The sequence below is a fragment of the Cricetulus griseus genome, chromosome 7 (genome assembly GCF_003668045.3).
Source record: "Cricetulus griseus strain 17A/GY chromosome 7, alternate assembly CriGri-PICRH-1.0, whole genome shotgun sequence".
In the NCBI taxonomy this organism is placed as follows: domain Eukaryota; kingdom Metazoa; phylum Chordata; class Mammalia; order Rodentia; family Cricetidae; genus Cricetulus; species Cricetulus griseus.
This window is the reverse complement of record NC_048600.1, coordinates 41,383,206-41,410,160: the sequence shown is the minus strand read 5'-3', so window position 1 is coordinate 41,410,160 and position 26,955 is coordinate 41,383,206. Positions and strand designations below refer to the sequence as shown.

At 47.5% G+C, this 26,955-nt stretch overlaps 1 pseudogene; it reads right to left on the bottom strand.

Annotated features, from left to right (window-relative positions):
• Positions 1-2,810: 2,810 nt before the first annotated feature.
• Positions 2,811-3,353, bottom strand: LOC103163604 (annotated as a pseudogene).
• Positions 3,354-26,955: the final 23,602 nt, after the last annotated feature.

The window sequence follows — 26,955 nt, the reverse complement described above, 5'->3', positions numbered from 1 at the left end:
AACAAACTGTTTAAGTATCAATAAAGATGGCCTAAGCTATTTGGGGCCATTTGAGTGTAATCCACTTTGTGGTCAGAAGTTTTCCTTGTGCTGACACTCCTTCTCCACCTCAGGACCTGACCCCGAGCTGAAGCTAGACCCCAGCAAAGAACCTCCGTCTAGGACAGAAAGCATGCACTCAGGAATCCCACAGAGTGGTGTAACTGAATGCTAACTTCTTTTCCTGCACACTGGCTTCATGGAACCTTGTAGTGCAACCCTAGGCAGTGCTGCTATGACAACCAGACCCTCTGGTCTCAGGGGTTTAATACCCATGCCACGGTCTCTGCAAAAGCTCTGCTGAGGTCTCAGACATTCCTATCTTGTGGTTCTCACGTCTCAGGTTTTCACTGTGAGGCTTCTAGGTGAGGAGGGAAGAGGCATGGAGAACATGCCAGAAGAGAAGTGATTTCTTAACCTCCCAGTTGGTGGAAAATGTAGTCACTGTTCCGTCTTAGCTGCAAAGGAGTCTGAGAATTAGCTTTCCTGCGTTTCCAGGCAGCTGAATGGTGCGGTAAACAGCATGGTCTCTGGTGCACTGAGAGCAAGCTAAACAGTTCTTGTTCTTTTTAAATTGAAGAAAAATTATGTGTGTGGTGTATGTACATGTTCACCCTAGTGTGCATGTTTCTGTGGAGGCCAGGTATGTTAATGTCTTCGTGGACTGTTCTCCTTGGTACTTTTGGAGACAGAGTTCCTCATGGAACCCAGAGCTCATCAACTAGGCTAGAATATTTGACCAATGGACTCCAGGGGTCCGTGGTATATCTCCTCAGCACTCGGACTACAGAGTGTTGCTGTGCCTGGCTTTTACATGGGTGTTTGGGATCTGAAGTCAGGGCCCCATGCATGCTTGGCAGGTGCTTGCTGACCCAGCCAGCTCCCCAGTTTCTTATTCTTGTTGAGGAGTTGTTGCTCTTCTAAGGTTTCGCTTGTTCAGTTCCAGGTGATCACACTTTCTGAATTCAGCTTTGATGGTTCTTTTTTCTTCTTCACACTAGTCAAGATTGCTGTCAGTAATGATGAAGTGTTTTCCCAATGGGGCTAGGGGTGTGCATACTTTCAAAGGGGCTTGAGATCCTTTTTACTCTTTTTATTTATTTATGTTTTTGAGACAGGGTCTTACACTGTAGCCTAGGCTGGCCTTGAACTCGTGGCAATCCTTTTGCCTCAGCCTCCTAAAGGGTGGGTTTGCAAATGTGCTGCATCATGGCCAGCCTCTGCTCCTCCTCTTTTGTACGTCTATGTGTGCACATGTGAATGCTCGGGTATTTGGAAGCCAGTGGTAAATCTTAGGTGCAGATCCTCCATAGCCAGGGTTCCTTGTCTGCCTCCCTCTTGTTTTAGTGACCTGCCAGCAAGCCTGAGGATCTGTCTTTGTCTGCTTCCCCAGCACTGGGATTAAAGACATGTACCACTATATCTATTAAAACAACAACAAACCTTTAAATATTGGTTGTTGGGATTGAACTCAGATCTGAGCTTGTGAGGCAAGCACTTTACCAAGCGAACTTTTCTTTTCTTTTCTTTTCTTTTCTTTTCTTTTCTTTTCTTTTCTTTTCGTTTTTCAAGACAAGGTGTAGCTTTGGAGCCTATCCTGGCACTCGCTCTGGAGTCCAGGCTGGCCTCGAACTCACAGAGATCTGCCTGCCTCTGCCTCCCGAGTGCTGGGATTAAAGGTATGCACCACCAAAGCCCAGCCTGCGAACTTTCTTTTTTAACTCTTCTCCTTATACACAAAAGCAACTGAGTCTCAGGTGTACACATTTAATCCTAGCCCTCGGGAGGCAGAAGTAGGTTTATGGATCTCTGTGAGTTCTGGGCTAGCCAGGTCTACATAGTAGCAAATTACAGGCCAGCCAGGTTACTTAATGAAACTCTGTCTCAAAACAAAGCAACAGCCCAACCAAACCTAAAACTCCAAACAATGACAAAAACAAACCAGTTGCCTTGTAGAGGGGACATTAATTGAATCTGTGTGGGCAGGATTGAACAAACTAATACAATAACTTTGCCTTTAAGCCTTCCATTAATCTCAAAAAAGTCCTGTCTAGGTAGGTAATGGGATCAAGAATTCTCAGAGGGTCAACCATCCAACAGCAGCTCTTGGGCCTCTGGCTCACAAACCAGTCTCCTTTCCTTCTCTTCCAGTCTCCCAGGATGCACAGCGCCAGGGAAGCCCCTGACCTGAGATGAAACTCTCTACACATTGTCTATTACTCTAATGAGCCTGAGAGGGGGAGAAGGGAGGGTTTTTTTCTCCAGCTATTATGGCCTCCACCAGAGGGTTGACACACACAAGCTCATTATTGCGTTATGTTTTATTCAACAAAATAACTTTCATGTCTTAGCTTAAATTGAATTCGCTAAAACATCTTTATTTCCTGCATTATGTGCCTCAAGTGTCTTCCAGGGGCCTGTGTGCTCTCCAGAATGAAGCTGTGGAGAAGGCACAATGAGAGTCAGTCTAGGGAACAGTGCAGCTATTCCGTGTAATTGGCCTGCCGCATAATTAAAGGAGCCAAGTTCCTCATCAGAGACCTGGAGGCAGTAACATAAAAATAATCCACTTACGAGAACTGTTAATGTTGGTGGCCTATGAAACTCTGGCTCTACAAACAGATTTGCTTATTCAATTCCATTAATAAAGAATCAGCAATGTGACTGGCTTGGGATCACCCTCCTCTTGACTTTCCTTTGAAAATGATTTATTTTTATTTATTTATTTATTTATTTATTTTACTTTTATCTGCATTTATTTTATGCTGAATTTATTCCCGTGCCATAAGTTTTTGTTTCTTCAGGGATATCTTTTTCTTCTGTGCAACCTCCTCTTCTGGCTTTGGAACAATCTGTTCCTTTTCTGTGAGGATCATCTCGCTGTGGCAGGGGGAGCTCATGTATGGGTTAATCCGGCCATGAGCTCCGTAAGTTCATCAGTGTGTCTTAGGTGCTTTGTTCACCTGGATGTGCTCAAGGACCAGAGAATCTACGTCTAGACCCTTAAGCTTGGCATTACTCTCTGCATTTTTAAGCATGTGCAGCAAAAATTCAGCACTCTTTTTTGGCCACCAACCCTGTGTCCAGCACTGTTGGGCCTGGGCTCACCTGCCAACTCTACCATTGCACCACCGGAATGGCACACATTGCTTCTTCAAAGTGACGTCTTTCAGGTATTTGGTGGCTTTTCAGATATGCATACCCTTGACGGCCTGAGCAGTTTCATGGCTATTCTTAAAGTGAACCCAGAGATTTGAACCTCTTGACTTGCATGCTTTTGTAGGGTTTTCTGGGTCGAGAGAGTAGCAAACCATCTTCACAGGTCACCTTAGGTCACTTACAGGAAGCTATTTTTTTAATTTTAATTTTTTATTAATTTAGTTTTTACATTCCAATCCCAGTTCTCCTCCCTCCTCTCCTCCTGCTTCCCCTTATTTTATTTTAATGTGTGTGTGTGTGTGTGTGTGTGTGTGTTGTGTACCCACGTGCATACTACACACATGCACAGAGGCCAGAGGAGAACAGCAGGTGACCTGTGTCACTCTCTGACTCATTCCTTTGGAACATAGTCCTCATTAAGACTGGAACTCATACTTTTGCTAGGCTGGCTGACCAGAATATAAATGTCTCTTCCCCCAGCAATTACTGGGGTCACAGGCACTCTTGGCCATGCTTCTTTTTCTTTTTCAGATATTTTTAATTTGAATTACAAACAAAATTGTTCTACATGACAATCCCCCAGTTCCCTCCCATCCTCCCCTACCACCGGCATATCCCCCCCCCCCCGCAACTAAAACCCTACTATCACATATCCTTTCTGCTCCCCCTGGATGGTGAGCATACCTTGCTTTTTAAAAAAATGTATTTTTATTTTTTATGTGAGTGCTGGAGATTCAAACTCAGATCCACTGTGATTTGCAGGACTTTGTCCTAGAAACCTAACTGGGATGATGAAGGAATGAAGAAAGGACACACACAGAGGACACACACAGAGGACACACACACACACACACACACACACACACACACACACACACACACACACTCACACAGAGTAAAGCTGTGATCAGGTGGGCTATGATCAATCTGGAGTAACAGCATCTACAAGAACAGCCAAGAACCTCAGATGGTTCATTTTGTTCAGCACAGGGAGGGGGTTTAGGGAGAGGATCAGGGAAGGCTCAATAAGCAGTCTCCATAGGTGACCAGTCTGAGGCTGTAAGCATCCAGGAGGGGAAAGCTGAGTAGCTAGTTTTTGTACACAATGCTACCTTGACCAAGAAGGCTTTGCCATCCACCTGAGCCTCACCTGGGCTTTGCCATCTCCATGGATCCGAGCCATTGGTCCTTGACACGGCTGTGCCCATGTCAATAATGTACATTCACCCAGGGGCTTCCTTAGCTCCCCACGAAGAGCCTTACGTTGGTAGCAAGTAATCCTACCTGTCTAGCAATCTCCCCAGCATCCACTCTTAAATTTTTCTTTTGATTCAGAGCCTCAGGTATCCCAGGCTGGCCTCAAATTTGCTATGCAGTCAAGGATGGTCTTGGACTTTTGATCCTGTCTCAGAAGTGCTGAGATTATATAGGCATTCAACTCTACATTTGGTTGATGCAGACCTGAGGGATCAAATCCAAAGCTTCTTGAATGCTAGACAAGCACTTCTGAGTTGTCTGAGTTGCAGGCTCAGCCATCTTGCTTATTATTTGTTGTTCATGAACTCAATGTGGTGCTAGAGACTGAATGTAGGGTCCATCCATGCTAGGCACATACTCTACCAGTGAGCTTCACTGTAGCACCAAATGTTTCCATGAAGGAGGACTTTCCAGCAGTGATTTTTTTTCTGGTTTTTAGAGACAGGGTTTCTCTGTGTAGCTTTGTAGCCTATCCTGGCTATTCTGGCACTGGCTCTGGAGACCAGGCTGGCCTTGAACTCACAGAGATCCACCTGCCTCTGCCTCCCGAGTGCTGGGATTAAAGGCGTGCGCCACCAACGCCCGGCTCCAGCAGTGATTTTTTATTAAGAATGGGATCTTTCAAGACAGCTCTGAAAAGCCATGCCTCTGGAAACTATCAACCAGCATCTTACTGAAGAATGAATGATGTTCAGTTGACTTTAATATTGAGTCTCTTCTACCCTTGTTCTGTGTTCTGTTCATCTGTGAGATTTCCAGAGGCTGTCCATCTGGAGCTCCTTTAAGAGGCAATCCCTTCCTCAAGCCCCTTCAAGCTTCATTTCTTTCCCAGAACTCTGCTCAGATATATGCCATCACTCACAGCTCACTCTGTAGCCATCAGCCCACTCTTCATTCTCTACCTGGTTCTCTGTGTAAGACCTACCACATCTACTAAACCTCCAGAACACCCGGGTGCCGTCTTGAATTTCTTCCTCTTCTCCAGCCAGGCTTACCCATTTTTCCTCTGCAACTTTATCCACAGCCTTGACTGACCACTCAGTCTTACTGGGCTTAGCACTGTCCCCCCAGCTTCCTTGATTCCCAGCCATCCTTGACCACATGACTCTTTTTATAGTGCTCCTGTCTCGCCTTCTTGTTGGGTATTGATCTGATTCCTTCAGCTGCTGTCACCAACACTCCCCTTCCACGAAGACCATTAGCTGGTTCTGTCTTCCCCACATGGAGCCCGTGGCTGCTCCTTGAACCCCACTAGCAGAATGGTTTTGGAAACAGAGCTAGGAGGAGGAGGAACAAACAGTTCCTATCCCTGCTCTAGCTCTCACCTCCCTACTGAGCTTCTCTTCCCAGGAAAATGTAAAGAGGCATCTATTCACCCAGATAGACAGGGCCCTGACAGACTGAAGAAAGGACTCCATCTGCGTCCCACTCGGTGAACCAATGAGTGTACTCACAGGCAGGTATACTATGCAGAGGCTCACTGTTAGTCAATTGCTCACCTCTTACATAATGCAGGGCAGGGTCATGAACCTTCCTCCCCTCCCCTTTATCCTAGGAAGGTCTCCTATGGGTCATTGTAGCAGCTCTGCTTCAAGATTGCAATGGCCACATCCAGCTCCACGGTAACAGCTACAGTCTGCTTGCTGTGTGAGCATGGGTTAGTGACTGAACATCTGTGACATCAGCTTCTGTGAAGTGGGAAAGCGAGTGCTGAGATGCTCTCCTCAAAGGGCTCTGAAGGGGGTAATTTTATGACTTCTCAACCACTAAGCCAGGTCACAGCCAATCACAGGTTTATCCCATGACTGGAGAGTTCAACTCTGCCCACAGACACTCCAGCTCACTCAAGGGTAAATCTACTCTGTAGCCTGTTTCTTCATGCAAGCTTAATGTCATCTGGAGGCTTGTGGGGACAGGGCTGGTGACCTTTTAGAGCACAGAGATGCTTTGATATGTCAGTAGAGAAGCGGGCAGATGACAGATGGCCTCTCATAGTACAGAAATTAGGAGAGAGAAACTCACCTCTACGAAGAGACAGGAGGGCAAAGCCACACTTGGACAGGTGCTTTCTAGGCCACTCTGTAGATGGAGGCAGCTGGGAGGTTCCTTGCTGCATCCTGCCCCTGCAATGAGCTTTCCTTCCTGTTGCAGATTTTTCACACTCTCCCAGAGGGCTTTGATGGGCGTGTGTGTGCCAGTGTAGATTACAGGTCTTCTGGAGCCAGCACAGCAGCTGCTGTCTGTGGCTCTAGAGCAGTACTTTGGAAAGAGAAAGTGAAGAGATGGCTCAGCAGTGAAGAGCATGCTTTTCTGGGGGAGGTACCCAGGTTTGATACCAGCACTCATATGGCAGCTCACAACTGTCTATAACTCCAGTTCCAAAGCCTCTTCTGGCCTCCATAGATACTAGGCACACATGTGGTACACTGGCATGCATGCAGACAAAATACCAATACAGATAATATAAAAATGAAAAATGTGAGAGAGGATGGCCCTGCTGTAGCCAGGATCTATGTTGATGTCTGTGGCTCCTGCTACCATCAAGGGCTGTACCATTGCCCAGGGTCTGGGCCACCACCCAGGACCATGTTGGTATTGGGAGGGCCAAGCTGCTGCTGGGGCCATGCTGATCTGAGTGGCCTGCACTACCACTTGGGGCCTTGGTGACATCCAGGCCCATCTACTGCCTAGGACCATGTCTGGGTCCATGGTCCTACTGCAGCCTGGGTCTGTGTTGAAGTTCATGGCCCATGTTGCCAGCAAAGGCCACACAGATGCCCACAGTCTGGGCCACAACCTGTGGCCTTGTTGGTGTCCGAGGGCCATGCCAGCTGGAGTCACGCTGATCTGAGTGGTCTGTGCTGCCTCATGGGGCCACAGTGTCATCTGGGCCCAAGCTGCTGCTGAGGGCCATATCTGGGTCTGTGTTCCTATGGCAGCCAGGGTCTGAGTTGGCTTCCACGGTTCCTGTTACCACCAAGGACTGTGCAGATGCCTGGATTCTGATCAGATCTACCCGAGACCATGCCGATGTAGGAAAACCATGCTGCCACTGGGGTCAGACTGATCTGGGTGGCCTGTGCCACCACCTGGGGCCACAGTGATGTCTGGGCCCGAGCTGCAGCCTATGGACATCTCTGGGTCCATGGCCCTATAGTAGCCAGCTCTGAGTTGATGTCTGTGACACCTGTTGCTCTAGGGCCATTTGGATACCCAAGGCCAGATCAGCCACCTGAGACCTTGGTGCCTGAGAGCCATACTGCTGCCAGTGTTATACTGTTCTGGGTGACCTGAGCTGCCACAGGTGCCATGGTGCCATTCAGCCTGGAGCTGCTGCCAAGGGCCGTGTCTGGGTCTGTAGTCCTGCTGCAGATGGAGTCTGTGTTAATGTCTATGGCCTGTGTTACCACAGGAGGCCATAGGAACCATGTGTGATGAAATCTGAGGGCCATGTTGAGCCGGGCCTGCCTTTTGCTGGCCCTAGGAAAGCTGGCCCTGTCCCTTGCTGGGCACTGCAGCAAGAGAGCTGGCCCCTACCCTCACAGGAGAGCTGGCCCCAGTGACCTGGGCATGGGAGAGCTGGTGCCTCCTGCACTCAGGAGAGGTGGCCCCACACCTTAACATGGATGTGGGAGAGTTGATCCTTATAGCATAGGCTAGGAGAGCTGGCTCTGCCCCTTATGTGAGTTGAGTGGCCCCAGTGGCCTGGACTGACCAGCTCAAATACCACCCAGGCCCACATCCAAGGCCTTGGGTTGACCCACCCTAACATCCACTCCATCTATGACCTGCTGAAGGGATGGGTCCTGTGGAACGATACCCTCAGGATCTCCATGATTTGGGGGCACCTGATGGATATCTGAGAGGAGTTTTGGTGAGGGCCCAGTGATGATGGTGTACCAGAAACCAGAGGCCTTGAACCAGACCAAAGGCTCATTGTAATGAATATTTGCAAGTAAAGCTGATAGGACAACAGGGTATAGTGTGCGACACACTGTGGCACCCAATGACATTAAGATTAATGAAGAGGTGTTGGAGAATCGAGAAAGATGGAGGAGTGAAGTGGGTTTTTTGTTTTGTTATTATTTTTATTTTTTAAATTTTCTTTTTCAGGGGGGTGCTGCAGTGGGTGAATGTGGAGGGACTGGGAAATGAGTGGAATTACAGTGCATGATGTGAAATTCCCAAGGAATCAATAAAGAAATCATGTTATAAAAATGTGTGTGTGTGTGTGTGTGTGTGTGTGTGTGTGTGAGAGAGAGAGAGAGAGAGAGAGAGAGAAAGAGAGAGAGAGAGAGAGAGAGGGAACATTTCAAGCCTTGGGTTTGATCCCTAGCATTACATAAAACCAGGCATGTGGGACATTCCTATAATCCCAGTAAGAAGTGGAGACAGGAGATTCAGAAGTTCAAGATCAAGCTTGGTGAGTTCCAGACAACATTGAGACTATGCTTAAAAGAGAAGGGTGGGGTGGGGAGAAAAGAACAGTACCTGGCTGGTTGTGACCTTGGTGACCTCAGCACGTTGTAGTCTGATCAGTGTGAGTCTCTACATTAGACCTCTACAGATCTCTACATTAGAACACTTGTGTGACTTAGAGACAGCCTTATTTCCTTCTCCCCTTCTTCCCCCACCACAACAGCCCCCCCTTCACCCAGCAGTGCTTCTAGCCACAGCGACCAGTGCTTCCCCAGCCTCCCCACCCCCACCCCTGCAGCCAGCTCACAGCAAGGGGTGGGAATCAATCCTTGAAAGTCACTTACTGGCTGTTTGGAGGGCTCTGGTGGCCCCTCCAGGTATTTGCATTTTTTAAATTGGTAACCAGTTATCTCAAATGAGCTTCTAATTAGTAGAGCTCCAGGGCTGTAAGGAAATGAAGTGAAAATATGTAAATACTACTGAGACTATTTGGTGTGGGCCTGCCCTCTCCAAGTGTGCCTTTGACTTTTTCCTATTGTCTTTCCTTGGACCCCAGTGACTTCCTTTCTAAACTCCCAAAGGGGCTCTTGGGGGTGGCTTGTGGGCACTACATATTAAAAGTTGAGCTTGCAAATTGGAACAGCCTGGAGAAGTGATGCAAAATACCTCGCCTGTTACAGGGTCTAGAAATTTAAGTCTCTACTGAAAGGTAGAATGTTAAGCCTGTTCTCCCTGTACCCAAGAGTGATGGGGATGGTTTCTGTGAACAGGGATCAGGCTGGTGGCGCTACGTGACACTAGAGGTTTAGTCAATTATTTTATTTTTATTTTGATGTTTTTTATTTGTGTGTCTGTGTAAGTGTATGTGCCATGGTGTGAGTGAGTGTGGCAGTCAGAAAACAATTTGTCATAAGTTAGTTCTCTCTATGTAGGCCTTGGGAATCCATCTCAGGCTATCAGGCTTGGCAGCAAGCTGCTTTGCCTACTCAGCCATCTTCCTAGCCCCCAGGTTAACGTAGAAAAGCCTGAAGTCACAGCAGCTTCTCTTGGCTCTCTCTGGACTCAGTTGTGTTCTCAGGAAGTACATGTATCCTATGGCAAGCCCTGTGTGGTCAGGGACAAATGCTGCTGGCCTACAGTTCTCTCAGACTGAACTCTTGCCTGGTCCAGCTGGGGGTTTGCGGTCAGAACAAATTATGCAGTTTCTAAGCCGCTGGAGTTTGGGATGTGAAGTATGGCTGTCTGAAAAGCCATAGGTATTTAAGATGTGTGCTCTGCACAGAGTCCCTGCCCTGTGGAACAATGTGGTAGAGACAGGGGTCAGGATGAACTCCAATCCCCTCGGAGAGAGGCGAGGGGACTCAACCTTTCCTGGGGTTCTCAGAAGGGGTCCAATACTGCTAAAGCACTGTTAGAATCTATTAAAATCACTCCTAATATTAATGGTGAATTCTTATTGTAATAACTTCTGGTCTTCATTTCTTGTAAAACAAAGACATTGAGAGTAAAGCAAATGTGATTTCCTAATTGGTAGCTGTTGGACTCTTGTTGCCCTGGCTACATTGGACACAAGGACAATCAGTCAGATAGCCAGCAGGATGGTCTTTATGTCATCCTGGTGCCTCTGAACACTCCATGACCCTTGAGAACAACTGCACACGGTCACAGCTGACTGCTGCAGCTCCGAAGATGCCGCTTCAGCCAGGGCGTCTGAAACAGTTTGCAGCACACTTTGTGCTGGCACAAGCCTGAGTACACCCCAGATGACCACAAGGCCATTTCCACCTAGGCCAGAGATTGAACTCTTCCACCCCTGCCCCTAGGCCTGGGAGCTGTGACAATGGTCATAGTTGAAGCTAAGGCTTCTGACACCTGGGTTCTCAGATGCTGCCAGAGGTTGTGGGGCCTCAGTTTCTCAGGCCAAGACCTACTCCATATCAAGAGCTACGGGTCCTGATACTGCAGGTCTGCATGACAGCTGGAAGATTTGTAGAGTCTCCTGGGCTTGGGAGATTGCTCTGTGGGTAAAGATCTTACCATGCAAGCATGGGACTCCAGTAAAGCTGGATGTAGCAGCACATGTTTGTAATGGTGAGATGAGTGGTGGAGACAGGAGAATCCTTGGAAGACCGTGGGCCAGCTATATAGCAGTGGGTCATATATACAGCAGTGACCAAGAGAGAGTTTGCCTCAAACAAGGTGGGAGGTGAGGACAGATATCTAACATTGTCCCTTGACTAAGATGTGCACACACACACACACACACACACACACACACACACACACACACACACTGGATGAAAACAAAGATGGAGCTGGGGAAATGACTCAGTGGTTAAGAGTACCTGCTGATCTTGCAGAGCACCCAAGTTTGGTTCCCAGCTCCCAAGTGCTTGTAACTCCAGCTCTAGGGGATCTGGTGCCCTCTTCTGGCCTTCATGGACAACTGCACATCTGCTCCTAACCCCCTTCACAGATAAATAATAAAATAAATCTTGAGAAAGAGTCCTGCTCCCCGAGGTCTGCCTGAGAGCTGGGACAATAAAGGCCACCTGCTGCCGCTGCTCCCACCTGCCTGCTGCCACTCAAGTGCTGTCAGATGCCAACAGCTACAAAGCTGCCATAGACCAGCACTTAAGCTTTCTCTGCCTACCCTGGATTTCTATCCACATGGACCCCCACAGCACAAATACCATAGACTAACATGACCACTCTGCACCACCTGGGTGATTGATGGCAATTTCCTTAAACTACCTGCTAAACCAGAATGGTAATGATGCTATCTAGATGCCAGTTAGCTCACAGGTACCATGGCACTTTCATTTAGATGGGTGATCTTGCCCTGCAGTGATAAATTGCTTTACAAGAATTTGTAGAATGCCAGTTACATCTCAGGATGTGGTAGGCACCTGGGAGAGAGTAGCCCTGGTGTCTCTGTCAAGGAGCTTGCAATCTAATGGGGCCAATGTGGGCTTGAAACAAAGAAACAGTAAACTTATGATGAGCTTTTTGAGGAAGTGCTATAAAGGCTGAGATCTTACAGAAGGCCCAGGGAGAAGCATACACAAAGGCTCCAGGGTACAAGAGACATCACTCAGTGCCTGGCAATTTTGTATCCTTCCTCAAGAATCTAAGTGGATTCTGCTCTGTGTGTGCATGTGTATACATTTTCATGTGTGTGCATACACGTTCATGTGTGTGTATACATGTTCATGTGTGTGAATAAATGTTTGCGTGTGCATACATGTTCATGTGTGTGAATGCATGTTTGTGTGTATGTGTGTATACATGTTCATGTGTGTGAATACATGTTTGTGTGTGTGTGTGTGTACACATGTTCATGTGTGCATGGGAGAGAGGTTGATGTTTGGTGTCTTCATTGCTCTGCATCTTCCTAGGATTATGTTTAGACTATTTTTACTTATTTTTTGATAATTTCATATACATACACAATATATCTTAATCATACCTAATCAAACTCCTCTCACAGAAACCCCAAACACCCCACATATCCTCCTCCCTGATCCATGTCTTCTTTTGTATTACCCACTGAGTCCTTGTGCATGCACACTGATGTGGGGCCACTGTGGTTAGGGCCACCTACCAGAAGAAAAAATCCTATTATTCCTCCAGCAACCAACAACTGTAAATAGCCTGTCAGCCAGGGGTGGGACTTGATGGCCCCTCTTCACCCATGCTGGAATGTTGCTGGCTTGAGCAGGTCTTGGGCAGGTGACCACAGATGCTGTGAGCTCATGAGTGCAAAAACCATGTCATGTCCAGAAGACAGTGCTCCACAGCAGTCCTCCCTGTCCCCCAGTTCTTACAATCTTTCCATCCTCTGTTTAAGATGCTCCCTGAGCCCTGGGTAATCTGATGTGGCCATCTCATTTACGGATGAACATTCAACAGTCACTTACCATACCTTAGTTTTTGAGACAGGATTTCGTATTGAACCTGGAACTCACCAATTTGGCCAGACTGGCAGCCAGCCAGTGGTGATGCTCACAATGTAATCCTAGCACTGGAGAGGTATAGACAGACTCATCCCTGGAACTCACTGGCCAGCCAGCCTGTCAAGTTCCAGGCCAATGAGAGACCCTGTCTCACAAAACAAGGTGAAGGGGCTGATGAGCTGGCTCAGTGGTAGAGACTTACCCTCCCTGCAAACACGAGGACATGATTTTTAAATCCCCAGCACTCATAAGGCAAACAAACAAAAACAGATATGGCTGTGTATGCCTGCAGCCCCAGCTCTGGGTGTGCAGAGATGTGGATTATACAAGATCCTGGCCAGCCAGCCTATCTGAAACAGCAAGTTTTAGGTTCAGTGAGTGACCTATCTTTTTTTTTTGTTGTTGTTGGTTTTTTGAGACAGGTTTTCTCTGTGTAGCTTTGGAGCCTATCCTGGCACTCGCTCTGGAGACCAGGCTGGCCTTAAACTCACAGAGATCCGCCTGCCTCTGCCTCCCCGAGTGCTGGGATTAAAGGCGTGTGCCACCAATGCTGGGCCGAGTGACCCTATCTTGGGACAATAAGATAGAAAGTAATATAGGAAGGCCCTTGATTCTTGATTTGGCTTCTACATATGTGTGCATGGATGTGTGTACTCACATGATCACATGTATGTTGCCATACACACATAACACCATAGATATAATACCACAGACACACATATGAAAGAAATAGACAATGAAAGAAGTAGACAATGCCAGAGGAACTACAGCCAAGGATGTCCTCTTGCCTCTGCATGCAGACACATACATGTGAACATGCTCATCCACACAAAATAACAGATCACAGTGCTAATAGGGCCATCTTCCATAGATGGTCTGGTGTTCCCTCTCAGGCCCTTCATGGGGTGGTTTTTGGGTGGCTGTGTCCCTGGCTACCCTGCCTCCTTGACGAAAGTCCTGACTTTCTGTCTTGCTCTCCATTTGGGAGGCCTGAGGAGGACCAGAGGCTCTGGCTGACTAGCAGATGTGCACTAGCCCCGCTCCTGGCCGACAGCTTCATGGAAACACTCTCACATGACATCACCGCTTTGGACTCCATCCTAATTCACTTGTGGCTTTTACAGCCTGGCTTTCTGACATGAGCATGGCACATTTGTCATTTTATGGGACATGGAGTGGCCTTGGGGCTGGCTTTCCTTATTTCTCCTCTGCTCTGCACTTTCATTTTATTGGGGTGAAGCTAAAGTCAGTCCCCTGCATGCAGATCTTGACTCTGAACTTGAGATGGTAATTGTGACCTTTGTTGGCAGCTTTGGCTATGAGGTACTCAGGTCTTCCTGGGTAGACTGATGGGGAAAATTTGTTGGGAAAACTTAGTCAGCTTAGCCCAGGATTCTGGGCCCAGAACCCTTCATTATGTGTTTAGGAGTGTAGAGGGTGCTATGTGGTTTGGGCTGGTAGTATTCCAGTGTGGTCCAGTCATGGGGGTGGGACCTATAGCTATACTGTTGAAATGGTGCTGATTTTGCGGGGCTGAGATGGAACCCTGTGGTCTTCTAGGCAAGCACTCTGTCACCACACTACCCCCAGTCCAACAGTGCTGAGCTCTGATTCCCTTTTGGTTGCCTGAGATTTGGGAAAGACGTCCATCAGTGGCTGAGGGAGAGAATATAGATGAAAGAGGCCAGTGTGTCACAGGAAGCTGGCAGACTCTGAGATGGGAACCTTCATGGCATCATGCCGTTGACATCAGAAGGTGTAAGAGGCCCCCAGACCTTAGCACAACTGATGCCATGTTAGAGGCGCCTAGGCGTCATCCTGATCGAGGAGCCCAGCAGAAGACCTCAACCCCTGCCCAAAGGAGAACAAAGACCAGATCCATCACACTCCGTTGTTCTGGGAAGGTCCCTAAAGGCACTGACCTTGCTTAAGAGTCTATGTGTTCTCTGAAAGAGTTACCTTGCAACACTCTGGAGGCACCAACAAGATTTCCAAAAAGACACTGGGGGTTTGGGGTCCCCTGGGCTGATAACGAGGGTGACAGGACAATTCCTAGAGGGTTTGCACCCTGAAACATTCCAGGGCCCCAGAAACTTCTGCCTCTGTTCCTGTTGACCCAGAGGCTCCTAATGCCTCCACCTTACGCAGGAGACCGGAATCTGTTCTCTCTAGAGGTGAATCTGTTTTTGCAGTTTCTGCATAGGACACTTAGGGAAGGTTGGATGCAGCCCCAGCTCCAATGAGATGCCACTGGATCCTAGTTTTAAACTGTGTGATGGAAACCTGTTGGTCTTTACTGTTGGTCTATGTGTCTCTATGTGTTTCTGTCGGTTATGTTGGTTGGAGAAACAGATCTAACATGGGATGGGGAATGAGCAGTCCCAAGATGAAGGCCACTGGTGCCACTGCTGTGACTGTGGCTGCTGCTGCTATAGTGACACTAGCAGTGACCCAAGGTGGGTTTTGTGGACAAGGACAGATATGATGTCTGTTTTTTTGCCCCCCAAAACTCCAGACCTTCTGGGAAATTGGTTGGCCCAATGGTGGTTCGGGCCTTTTGGAACATAGTGTATAGGGGAGCCAGACATCCCAACCAGTTTCCCTGTATCGACCAGTGGCTTTCTTTGGTATGAGACATGCCTTGGCTTAAGACCTATGCCCTCTTGTTGGGTACCCGAATCCTTTTGGTTTAGCCAGGAGAAACCCCAAACCTCCACCTGTTCTCTCAGCCCCACTGGAGGAAACTGACCTTCTCCCTCTGGCTCCTGTCCTAGCTTATACGGATTTGCTGCATGTGGTCTCCATCCTTGTCCTTGCTCCACTCCCTGGAACAGCACCACTCAACCAAAGCACCTCCTCCAGTCCTGAGAGAGTGTGGGGGTGTCGCTGTTTCTTCTCTCCTTACCCTACTCTTGGCTTCTTTCTCTCCACTTCCGCAGTTATGGTCCTGTTCCCTGTGTGGCTCATCCATCTTGCCACCCGAGAGCTTCCAGGGAGAAGGAAATAGTTCACTGTCCTTCCAGCAGGGAGCAGCAGGAGGGTAGGGAGGGATAGTTCCCTCTGGCCAAGCTGGGGTGGTGGTGAGGTAGTTAGTCTCTTCTACCTTAGGCCCCTTCACCCCCTCTACACAAGCAGAGTGGCTCTGGCTCTGGGGGCTCTGGAAGAATTTCCTTGGGGCAGAGGCAGGCTCCATCCTCCCACTAAGGGAGTTGCTGCCAGCAGACCTAAGACCGAAGAAAAGTTCCCTTCATTCCCATTTCATGGTTTATGTCTCCTTTCCAACCAATGGTCTCTGTAAATTGGAACACTCAGAACCCATAATTCTCTGAGAAACCCCAGGACCTCATTAATTGCCGGACTGAGGCGCAACACTAATGGAGGGAAGGAGACTTTGGACAAGTTTTCACCAGGCCCTTTAGGAGGATTGAAGGCGGCCATTAGAAAATGTACTAGTTTAGCTGGGTGGTGGTGCACATCTTTAATCCCAGCACTCGGGAGGCAGAGGCAGGAGGATCTCTGTGAGTTCGAGGCCAGCCTGGTCTACAGATCGAGTTTCAGGACAGCCAAAGCTACAGAGAAACTCTGTCTTGAAAAATCCAAAAACAAACAAACACCCCCCCAAAATAAACAATCCTACCATTGATGGGGGAAGTGCTTCTGTGTATGTGTTTGTCTTATTGGATGATAAATAAAGTACTGTTTGGCCAATGAGGCAGCAAGTTAGATGGGACTAGGAGTCAAGGAGGATTCTGGGACATGTAGTAAAGAAGTGGTGATCTGGGCAGGAAATGACATAAAAGGGAGACTCATATAAACAAGGGCAAGAAGGAAGTCCGCCCCTTCTCTCTTCCTCCAGAGTCACCATGTGAGCCCAGGAAGACAGGACGCTTGTCGCTGGTGTCCAATAAAATATATAGTTTTATGATAATTAAGACTGAGCTAGCAGATGAGAAGTCCTAGTCGTTGGCCAAGCAGCATTTGTACCTAATATTAGTCTCTGTGTATTATTTGGCCACCCATTTGGCGGGGAGAACTCAAGGGGGTGGCAAAAAGATTTATTGTAACATACCAGTTTTGTCTAAGATGAGTGAGGTAATACAAGAGCCCCAAGAATTGTCTGCTGGGTTCCTGGAGCACTTCTGCCAGGCTTACTGGATGTGGATCCCCCCCCCAAACATCCAGCAGCCAATACTACTTTTGTTGTGCTGTCAGCTCCAGATAGGAGAAATATGTTTCAGAAGTTAGGAGTGGGAAGGGCACCTCCTCCTGTGTAAGTGATTGCAAAGGGTCCTTGCCATGGTACTGGGACCCTGGAAGAGGTCAGTGGATTATCTGTCCCAAACACTTGACCCTGTTTCTGCTGGCTGGGGGGAAGCTGACAGACAAACTTTGGGACATGGACTGTTACTAAACCATTTCACTCTCCATAGAGGCCTCTTGATGGGGACCTGGGAAAGGTAGCTACCCAATGTCCAAACACCACATTATCAGATTCTTCTCCTGGACCAGCCCAGTATCTAATTCTGTAAGATTTCAGGTGGCTAACCAGTGCTCCAATAACATATTATCAGGCTCTTTTCCTGGACCAGCCCAGCATCTAATTCTGTAAGATTTCAGCCCAGTCAGCCTGCTGCCAGACAATAACCCAACAGAGCCCCTATACGATTTCCTGAAAACTGGAGAGTCCAGTCCATCAGACCTGGACTAATGATGTCCTGCTGTGAGAAGCAGAGGAGTTCTAAGCCTCTGGGGCCAACCCAGGTGCTTTGCTGGGGGAAGGACAAAACTGTCACCATTTACATGGACAGATGGTATGCTTATACCACACTCTATGTCCACAGGGTCCTCCATAGCAAGAGGGTTTCCTCATCTCAGCCAGAAAAGAAATCAAGAAGAGAAGAAATCTTGGCTCTACTAGAAGCCCCCTGGTTTCCAAGAGAGGCAGCCATTGTCCACTGTAAAGGGCATCAACAAGGGGAATTCTCAGAGGTCCAAGGGAATTATGGCAGCAGACTTGTCCGCCCAGAAGGCAGCCCACGGGGCTTCTCCAGATTTTGGTTACTCTGCCTGAACCTGGATTGCTACAGTGACCAACCTGCACAAAACAAGGGAGGATGCCAAACAAGAGGCAAAGGGGTGTTAGTTCTTGCCAGTCTGGAGACATGTACTCTCTGCCACTCTCAGAGGACTGATGGTCACCAAACTCTGCCAGGTGGCCCATCTGGGGGTGACTAAGACTGCTGAGTCACACAGGTCCAGACATCACATCCCTCAAGTAGACAACCCTGACAAGGATATTGTATACAGATGTCCACTGTGTACAAGTGAGGCCCAAAGGAGGAAGGAAAGTCCCTGAAGGAATCTGTGCCTGAGGAAGCACCCTGAGACAACACTAGGAAGTGGACTTTATGGAGATCAAACTCATGGTTGTTGGATGGAAACCTTAATAGTCACCAAGAAACTCCTCTAAGAGTTAATTCCTAGATTTGGGTTGCCCCTCTCCTGGAGTCCAACAATGTCCTGGCCCTTCAGGACAAAGTTTCTCTATATCTGGCAAAAAGGTTTCAAATGTTAGCTGGACATGTTAGCTGGAAACTACATTGTGTCTATAGGCCACCACACTCAGGACAAGTAGAAAGGATGGATAGGAAGGGGATTTTAAGCCGAGTGTTGGTGGTGCTCGCCTTTAATCCCAGCACTCGGGAGACAGAGGCAGGTGGATCTCTGTGAGTCTGAGGCCAGCCTGGTCTCCAGAGCGAGTGCCAGGATAGGCTCCAAAGCTACACAGAGAAACCCTGTCTTGAAAAAACAAAACAAAAAAAAAAAAAGGAAGGGGACTTTAAATATGTTCTTGGCTCTGGTGGAAATTGGGCCAACCTATCTTTTGGCCCCTAAGGGCCAAGTGCACCCCATATCAAGAAGTCCATAAGGCAGAAATCACTAATAATTCCCTTCTTATGTCCTTATAGGCCCTGCAACAGACCCAGAGGACTATTTACCAGACAGTTCAGGAGGCTGTGCCCACCCATGTCTGAGCCTGCCCACAAGTTCCAGCCTTAGGTGGATCCTGGTGAAAGACCCCGAAGAGGCACTTTCGTAGAGGGAGACCCACACACCCAGGAACCAGCGAGGCCACGAACTGGATGTAAAAAACAAGAGGCTTTATTGGAGACGCAGGTACCTGGGGCGACTTAGCTTCTGTGTGGCTAAGCGCGCCCGCCCCAAGGGAAAGGCGTCCTTATATAGGGAAAAAGGCGCAAGCTAGGAGCAGGGATTCTATTTGATGGTTCAAATGAGGCACAGAGCCATTCCAGATCAGCATATTCTCAAGGTCTGGTGTCTGGTACAACAGACTTGATTCCTCCCTCCGCGCCCAGGTGGCTGACCTTGGGGGCGGAGACCTTGGGACGGAGCGGTCCGGCGGGGGCCGGGGCCGGCCTTGCGCGGCGGCGGGGAAGTGCCGGCAGCTGTGGGTATCAAGGGTCAGGGGGTGCAGGAGAGGATGTATTCGCCAGCTGCATGCGGGAAAACTTAAAAGAGAAAGCTAAGGGCGGGGGTCTTTCATTCCCCCATTTCTCTTGTAACTGAATGGAATCTTTCATTCAGAGGTCTCTGGTTAAGTCTTTCTCTAAGCTTGGCCATGCTGTCTCTAACTATTAAAAATAATAAATCTAACCCTCGTCTGTTCTGCAGGACTACCTCAGAGAGTGATGTTAAGGATTTTTCGAGTGCACTGACTGACTCTTCTAGGACCTGGATATCCGTGTGCATGGCTTGTTGTAGAAGCTTAAAATGATTAATTCCCTGTAAGGCAATGGTTCCGGTCCCTATGCCGGCTGCTATGGCCCCCCACTGTTATCCCTCCTAATAATAGGGCCACGGTAAAGGATATTGGCTCCCTCTTATGTCGGGTTGACTTCTCTAGTACCCTATAAATATATTCAGGTTGGTGATATGTGACCCTGGGCCAAAGTTCTGTCAATATACAAAAGTCAATAGTGGCATTGAGAACGGTAGTAGAGACGCAGGGGGTCAAACCAGTACTGCCTATGCATAGCCCCTTTCCTGAGACCTCAGACAATGTGAGCTTGTGCTGCATGGCAGTTTCACAACTGGTAGGCGCTGAGGTCTAGTGACGCCGGACCCAGACAGTGTCCCCGATCTGGTAGGAATGGGGAATGGTAGGATGGTCCCTCTGGTCTTTATAAGTTTTTTTTTTTTTTTAAAAGGTGTGAGCCCATATGGCCTAGGGGTATGCTAGGGGGAGTAGGAGGACCCAGTCTCTAGTGTCCCCATCAGGGAGTGATAGGTACTGGCATCCCCTCGCAAGGAAGTTCCCTTTGACTTAGCATTTCAACCAGGGAGAATGGACGGCGAAATTCTTTTCCAAACTGCTTCCTGCTGACTTTGGGACGAAGTTAGGGACCCCAGAAGGTTGAAATGCTAGTCAAAAGCAAAAAGGAATTTAGGCAACGGGGAATCCATCAGGGGCTTCTGGTTAGCAGACACTGTTGCAGAGATAGGGGGTGTCCATATCAGCAGACTAGTTCACATCCATAGCAAGTCTAGGGTTCGCAGTCTACTTAGAACAGTCTGAAGTCAGCAACTGGTACTCAGATGTCTGTCAGAAGCAGAAACCTGTTTAAGACATATTTAAACTAGGAACAGAGGTTAAAACTTATTTATAGAAGCCCACAGTGCAGAAAAAGCAGATATCTGGATATCTGTTCAAACAGCAAGAACACATTTATAACTTTGAGTCCTAGCAAAAACTACAGATTTGGGCTATAAGCATGTACATTTTTCTTCTGTCCAGAGAGCTAGGTATGGATTGGACAGAGGTGCCTTTGGCCTGATGAAAAGCCCTTTAAGTTTGTACTTAGATGACAACCAAAATAAACTTAAAAACCTTGAGCTTGTGCCTGAACAGTAGATAGTCATTATTTTATCAGCTAACATACTGACTAGTCTATAGTGGATCTGACTGTCTGATGCTGTCAAGCTGACAACCAGTAATATTTCAGAGATCTGAGAAGGGTATATTTTATCCGAATCTATTAAAAATTGACAGAAGCCAGTTAGAAGTAGGTCCATATACAGTTAGCCAAACCCAAGTTTCTCCATTACCATTGGAGGCAGCTGTCTCAAAGAACAACAATCTTCGCCAGTCCTATCTGTGAGAGGTTTTATTTTCTCTCTGTGGAAGAGGGACATGGAAAAGACTGACCTTGTTTTGTCTAGGCAAAGGGGTACAATCAATTTTCCAGCGTCCAGCAGCTTTGTCCACAGTCTCGGCCAGGTTCTGGCAGGCAGGTTTCATATCTGAGCATCTGCTCATTGGTCCAGGTGCAGGAACTGAGGTGCCTGTAATCTTCGGGTCATTGTCAGGATCTGGCAGTCTGTCTGACATTATAAACTTTAAAGATAACAATTTAAATGCCATATTCTGAAGATCTCTGAAGCATTAGAGGTCTGTTTGTCTGTTTTAATTACTTGCCTTAAGCACACATTAAGTATACAGGTGGCTAGGTAAGGTCTTATTTCTGTAAATAATTTTTAGTCTGACTGTAACTGGTTTTAACTTAGTAAGATGTTTGAAACAGCACAGCTGAACTTAAAACTGCATAGAGCTACCTTATATTCCTTAAACAGTAGCTTAACTTCTTTCTTAGGCAGGGTTTTTCTGTGACTTTGGAGCCTGTCCTGGAATTCGATCTGCCGGACCTGGCAGACCTTGAACTCATAAAGATCTATCTGCCTCTTATTCCCGAGTGGTGGGATTAAAGGCATGTGTCACCAATGTTCTAAACTTAAGGCGTGTGTTACCAACATCCTGAGCTTAAAGGTGTGTGTTATCAACATCCTAAATTTATTTCTAAAATATAAACTGTAATACCTTATAATAGATCAGCATCTTTCATAAAACAAAAACTTTACATTGTCAGGCTTTGCTCAAAAATAATTTTAAATTGAAGCTCTTTAAGTACAAACATTAATAAAAACAAACATAAAAAAAACTGGTTTTAAAAAGAAATTTAAATTCCCTTAAGGTCTTTCTGTAATATATAGAAGCATTAACATTGTAAATCTCAATTGAAAAACTTGTTTCTAAGATGGTACCTCTAATTTCCATGCGGTCATCTTTAGTCAAGATGGCGGTTTAAGTATTCCTTTTTTAATTTTAGCAAAATGGCGACCAGTCAAGTCATATGAACATTTTAAAACAAGTATATATAAAACAGAATTAGCTTAATATGGTTAAAATTTTAGACATGAGAAACCATAGCACAGTTTACATTTTTCTCTGACTTATAATAACCTTTTTTCTGATTTTTAACAACTTTCCTCTGACCTTTTATAACTTGCTTTGACCCTCCATAACTTTCTGTAACAATCTTCTCTGCTATGACTTGCTTGCTTTAATTTTCTATAACCTTTTAGTTCATTTCTCTGACTCTCTTAGACATTCTTAGACAAGTTTTCTTTTTTTTTCTTTCCCTCTTTATTATTTAAGTCTCCTACATTTTTTTTTTCTCAGTTAACATCAAAATTTTATCAAAGTCCTTTTTACAGTTCTTAATAACTTTAAGGCCGTTTAGATGTCCGGATCAGGCCAGATAAGTTTATACGCTCGAGCTGAGGAACAAAGAGTAATTCATTTGCGTTTATGCACATCAATTATAAAACAAAGGCCAAACAACACAGAACACAGAACAGGTTTTCGCAGCGCAGTTTTCAAAGTACAAATCCCTCACATTGAGGGCTTCCCAAGTCCAAAATACAAATCTCTCACACAGAGGGCTTCAAACGCTACCAGGACGTCTCCTGGAGCCGCGGTCGGGAGTTCGGACCCGTCAGTCCCTCCTCGGATCCGCCTACAAATGTACACAGCTGTATACTACAAACGCAAGCACAATTCACAAGACAGACTCAGACCAGACAAGACAAAACAGCGGATCCGCACAACACTTACCTCCCAGACGTGGGTCGGTGGTCCCTGGGCGGGTCTCAATCCCGGACGAGCCCCCAAATGAAAGACCCCGAAGAGGCACTTTCGTAGAGGGAGACCCACACACCCAGGAACCAGCGAGGCCACGAACTGGATGTAAAAAACAAGAGGCTTTATTGGAGACGCAGGTACCTGGGGCGACTTAGCTTCTGTGTGGCTAAGCGCGCCCGCCCCAAGGGAAAGGCGTCCTTATATAGGGAAAAAGGCGCAAGCTAGGAGCAGGGATTCTATTTGATGGTTCAAATGAGGCACAGAGCCATTCCAGATCAGCATATTCTCAAGGTCTGGTGTCTGGTACAACAGACTTGATTCCTCCCTCCGCGCCCAGGTGGCTGACCTTGGGGGCGGAGACCTTGGGACGGAGCGGTCCGGCGGGGGCCGGGGCCGGCCTTGCGCGGCGGCGGGGAAGTGCCGGCAGCTGTGGGTATCAAGGGTCAGGGGGTGCAGGAGAGGATGTATTCGCCAGCTGCATGCGGGAAAACTTAAAAGAGAAAGCTAAGGGCGGGGGTCTTTCACTGGCATGGAGCCTAGAGCCAACGTGGAAAGGCCCATACTGAGGGAGACCCTGCACAATGGGGACTTCCTCCCAGACCCAAACACCTGTTTCCACAGAGAGGTCCTTTATTAAGTGGGAAGAAAAGTTAAGTGGCAGCTTTCTGACTCAGGCAGGAAAACAGCAGCAAATGACCGTGCAGGTGTCCTTTTCAAGAGGAGAAGGGGGACAGGTCTGTGTTAGAATGGGCTAGAACGCAGTGGTAAAGGAGACAGAGGGTGAGGGAGAAGAGGAAGGAGACAAGGGAAAGGCTGTGGCGATATTTTGTTTATGATCTAATAAAGCTTGCCTGAAGTTCAGAGTGCAAAGCTAGCCACAGCCACAGAAGCCAGGTGGTGGTGGCGCACACCTTTAGTCCCAGCACTCGGGAGACAGAGGCAGATGGATCTCTGTGAGTTCGAGGCCACCCTGAGCTACATGAGAATGAATCGGTGTAAAAGAGAAACAGAGCTCTTTGATCTGAGCACTAGAGAGGAATATAAAACAGGAGTTCAGTGCCCTAGGGTTTGAGGATTTGTGAAGCCAGGGTCAACCATTTCCGTCTGAGGTAGAGGTAAGAGCTAGTGGCACTGGCTGCTTTACTTTTCTGATCTTCAGCTTGAACCCCAATATCTGTCTCTGGGTTTTTATTATTCATGCTGCAAAAGAGGACAGGGGTATTTGTCCCAGAGGGACAAAGGACTGCCTCTGGATAGAGAGGAGACAGACATGGCCCATAGGCAAATGGCAGTTTATAAAGGTACAAGGTGAAACCCAGTGTTAGGATGAGGTATTTAATGTTAGTTGCACATATTAATTAGGTGCTCCAAGGGGGATTTCTGATTGCTGGACTTAACACTTGGATAGCTGAACCTTGGTAGTCAGCCTCAGGAGGAGGAAGTGGAAAGACCTTGGTGGTTAGCTTTAGGAATGTAATCTAATGGCCTGAAGCAAGGCAAAAGGAATGGGAGAGAAGGGCAAGGCCGGCAGAGCAGTCCTCACCAGCTTGAGCCGTCAGGGTGCCTTTACATACTCCGTGGTCCTTACCTCCCTACAGCACTGAAGGTTTCCAGGGTCATCCTTAGATCCACCATACCCAGTGAAGGAGGCTACAGCAGATAATGACAGATAAAAGATCATCAGCAGGTCCTCTGACTCCCTAAAGATAAGGTTGACATGGGACCTATAATTATGGTTGTCCTATTTTTTTTTGTCTCCCCATGGGAAAGCCCCCAAACCCCATAAGCCAGGACCTTGGGTATGGGAATTAAGAAAGACAGGAACAATGGGGGAGATGACAGCCAGTCTATCCACTGCAACCCAACCCATCTTCCAGATGGATTTCTGGAATCCCACCTCTGCCACCCTTGACTTGGGGAGAGTGAGTGACTCTCTTTGTGCCTTGGTCTCTTCTGGAATGTGGAGATAGAGTCCATCCTTCCTGAGGTCATTGACAAAATGCTATAAGGCTTGTTGAGCTCTTGCCACCTAGAAATAGTTGTGAGCACTCCAGCTGTTCACCTTGTTTTTTGAGACAGGATCTCTCACTTGGCCTGGAGCTCACTGATTAGGCTCAGCTGGATGGCCAGTGAGCCCCAGGGATCTACTGTCTCATCTCTTCCTCACCCAGGCCTGGAATTACAAGCACATGACACCATGTCTGGCTTTTTGTGGGGGTTCTGGGAATCAAATTCAGGTTCACATGGTTTCAAGGCAAGAAGTTTGTTGACTGAGCCATCTCTCCAGTCCCCGGCATTTCGTCTTTCAAATTACAGTTTTCCTTGGAAAGCACAACTTTTAGAGAACAGGGTATCTGACATATCTGGGTTTGAGAGCCAGTTACAATAAATAAGCATGGATTCCAGCAAAGCCTGGAGTGATAGGTGACTTGTCTCCGCTTCTACATGAGGTGTTCCTTCTAAGGTTCTGTGTAACTTTTGTGCCACTGTGGTAGAACACTACATAGGAGCAACTTGGAGAAAAGGGTTATTTTGGCTGTGGTTTCCTTCACGGAGGGAAAGGCATCATGGAGTTCATGGTGGTGGGAGTGTGTGGCAGATAGATGAGGAAGCAGGAAGTATGGCTGAACCAGGGGTGGGTGCTATAGTCAAAGTCTTGCCCCTAGAGACCAATTTCTGCCAGCCAGGCCCCACCTCCTAAGAACCCCAGAGACTCCAGAATTAGCACTGCCAGTTAGAGATCAACATTTAAAACACGAACCTGTGGGACATTCAGGCTCAAAACGTAATACTCTGCCTCTGAGCAGCTGAAGCAAGAGTGGGGACTGAAGGGCCAGTGTGCCTAGACCATGGGGAAGCTCATCTCGCTCTCTCCCTCCCGCCCATCTCTGTGTTGTCTGTTGTACATCATGAGGAACTTGGTGGAAGCCTTAGCCGTTTGTCCTATGGCTTTATCCCCAGGAAGAAAATGACCCCCTTCTCCCAGCGGCAGTTTGAACCCCCAGTAGAGTTGTGACTAGTGTCCTTGGGATATCTGTTCCTCTTAGACCAAGACCAGATACCTGTGTCTATCACTGACCTGCCTTGGGTCTTCCTGTTTCTAAGGGTAGTCTGGGCTAGTTACATGTTTCCATGAGTGAGGGCCGGGAACAGAGGAGAAAGCTCTGAGGGCTGACCCTGCCATTGGCAATTCTAGCCACACTCTTTCCAGAACACTATTCCCTTACTTCAGCTCTGCTCTGGAATAAGGCAGAGTGCCGAAACTGTTGATCAATACAACCTACAGCTTTGTTATGGCAGAAATGAGAGTGAAGTTAAAACAGAGTGTAAGGAGCCTTGTAACCAGGCAGGCAAAGGCCTGGCTGGAGGGAGATTAAGACAAAGATTACAACCGGGCAGGCAAAAGCTTGGCTGAAGAAAGATTAAAAGAAAGGGAAAACAGGCCTACTACTTGGCCATTGTAGATAAGAGTGAGAATGTGTGGAGTGTGGTAAAGTGTGATTAGCAAGATTTAGCAAACTATTTAAGGACCAGCTCAGAACTGGGAACTTTAGATTGTTCCATGACTCTATGTCCTGGAGCTCTCCTCTGCTAATCTGAAACAACCAGTCCATCAAGCTGAGTGCAGCCCTTTCTGAACCCGATTCTATGACACAGGGCCCTCAGGAGACTGGACAGCCTGAATCCAGCTGGAACTGGGGACCACTGCAGGAGAGGTACCCTCTGCTATGAGCCTATTGTCTGTGGTTCTTAGGATTGTTTGCTTATGCTTGTGTGTTACTTTGACATAAGTGTGAAGTAAAACTTATATACTCAAAACCAACTTGCTGAGTTTGTCATTCCTCCCAGGTCAAAACCTGGTAAGCTCTTGAGACACAGAGAGACCCACAGAACCTTATTAGTCACTGGTAAACCACCAACGAATCAACCCCACCCTTCTTATTTTCCACCATTAATAGTTGTGAAGTCATGGCTGAACAGGGGATGAGAGAGATGGGGAGCTGCTCATAAGTTGTCTGGAGAAATGGAGAAAATCAAGTTGGTGTGTGTGTGTGTGTGTGTGTACATATATGTGTATTTATGTGTACTAAGGTATATATGCGTGGTTATGCATTTACATATGGA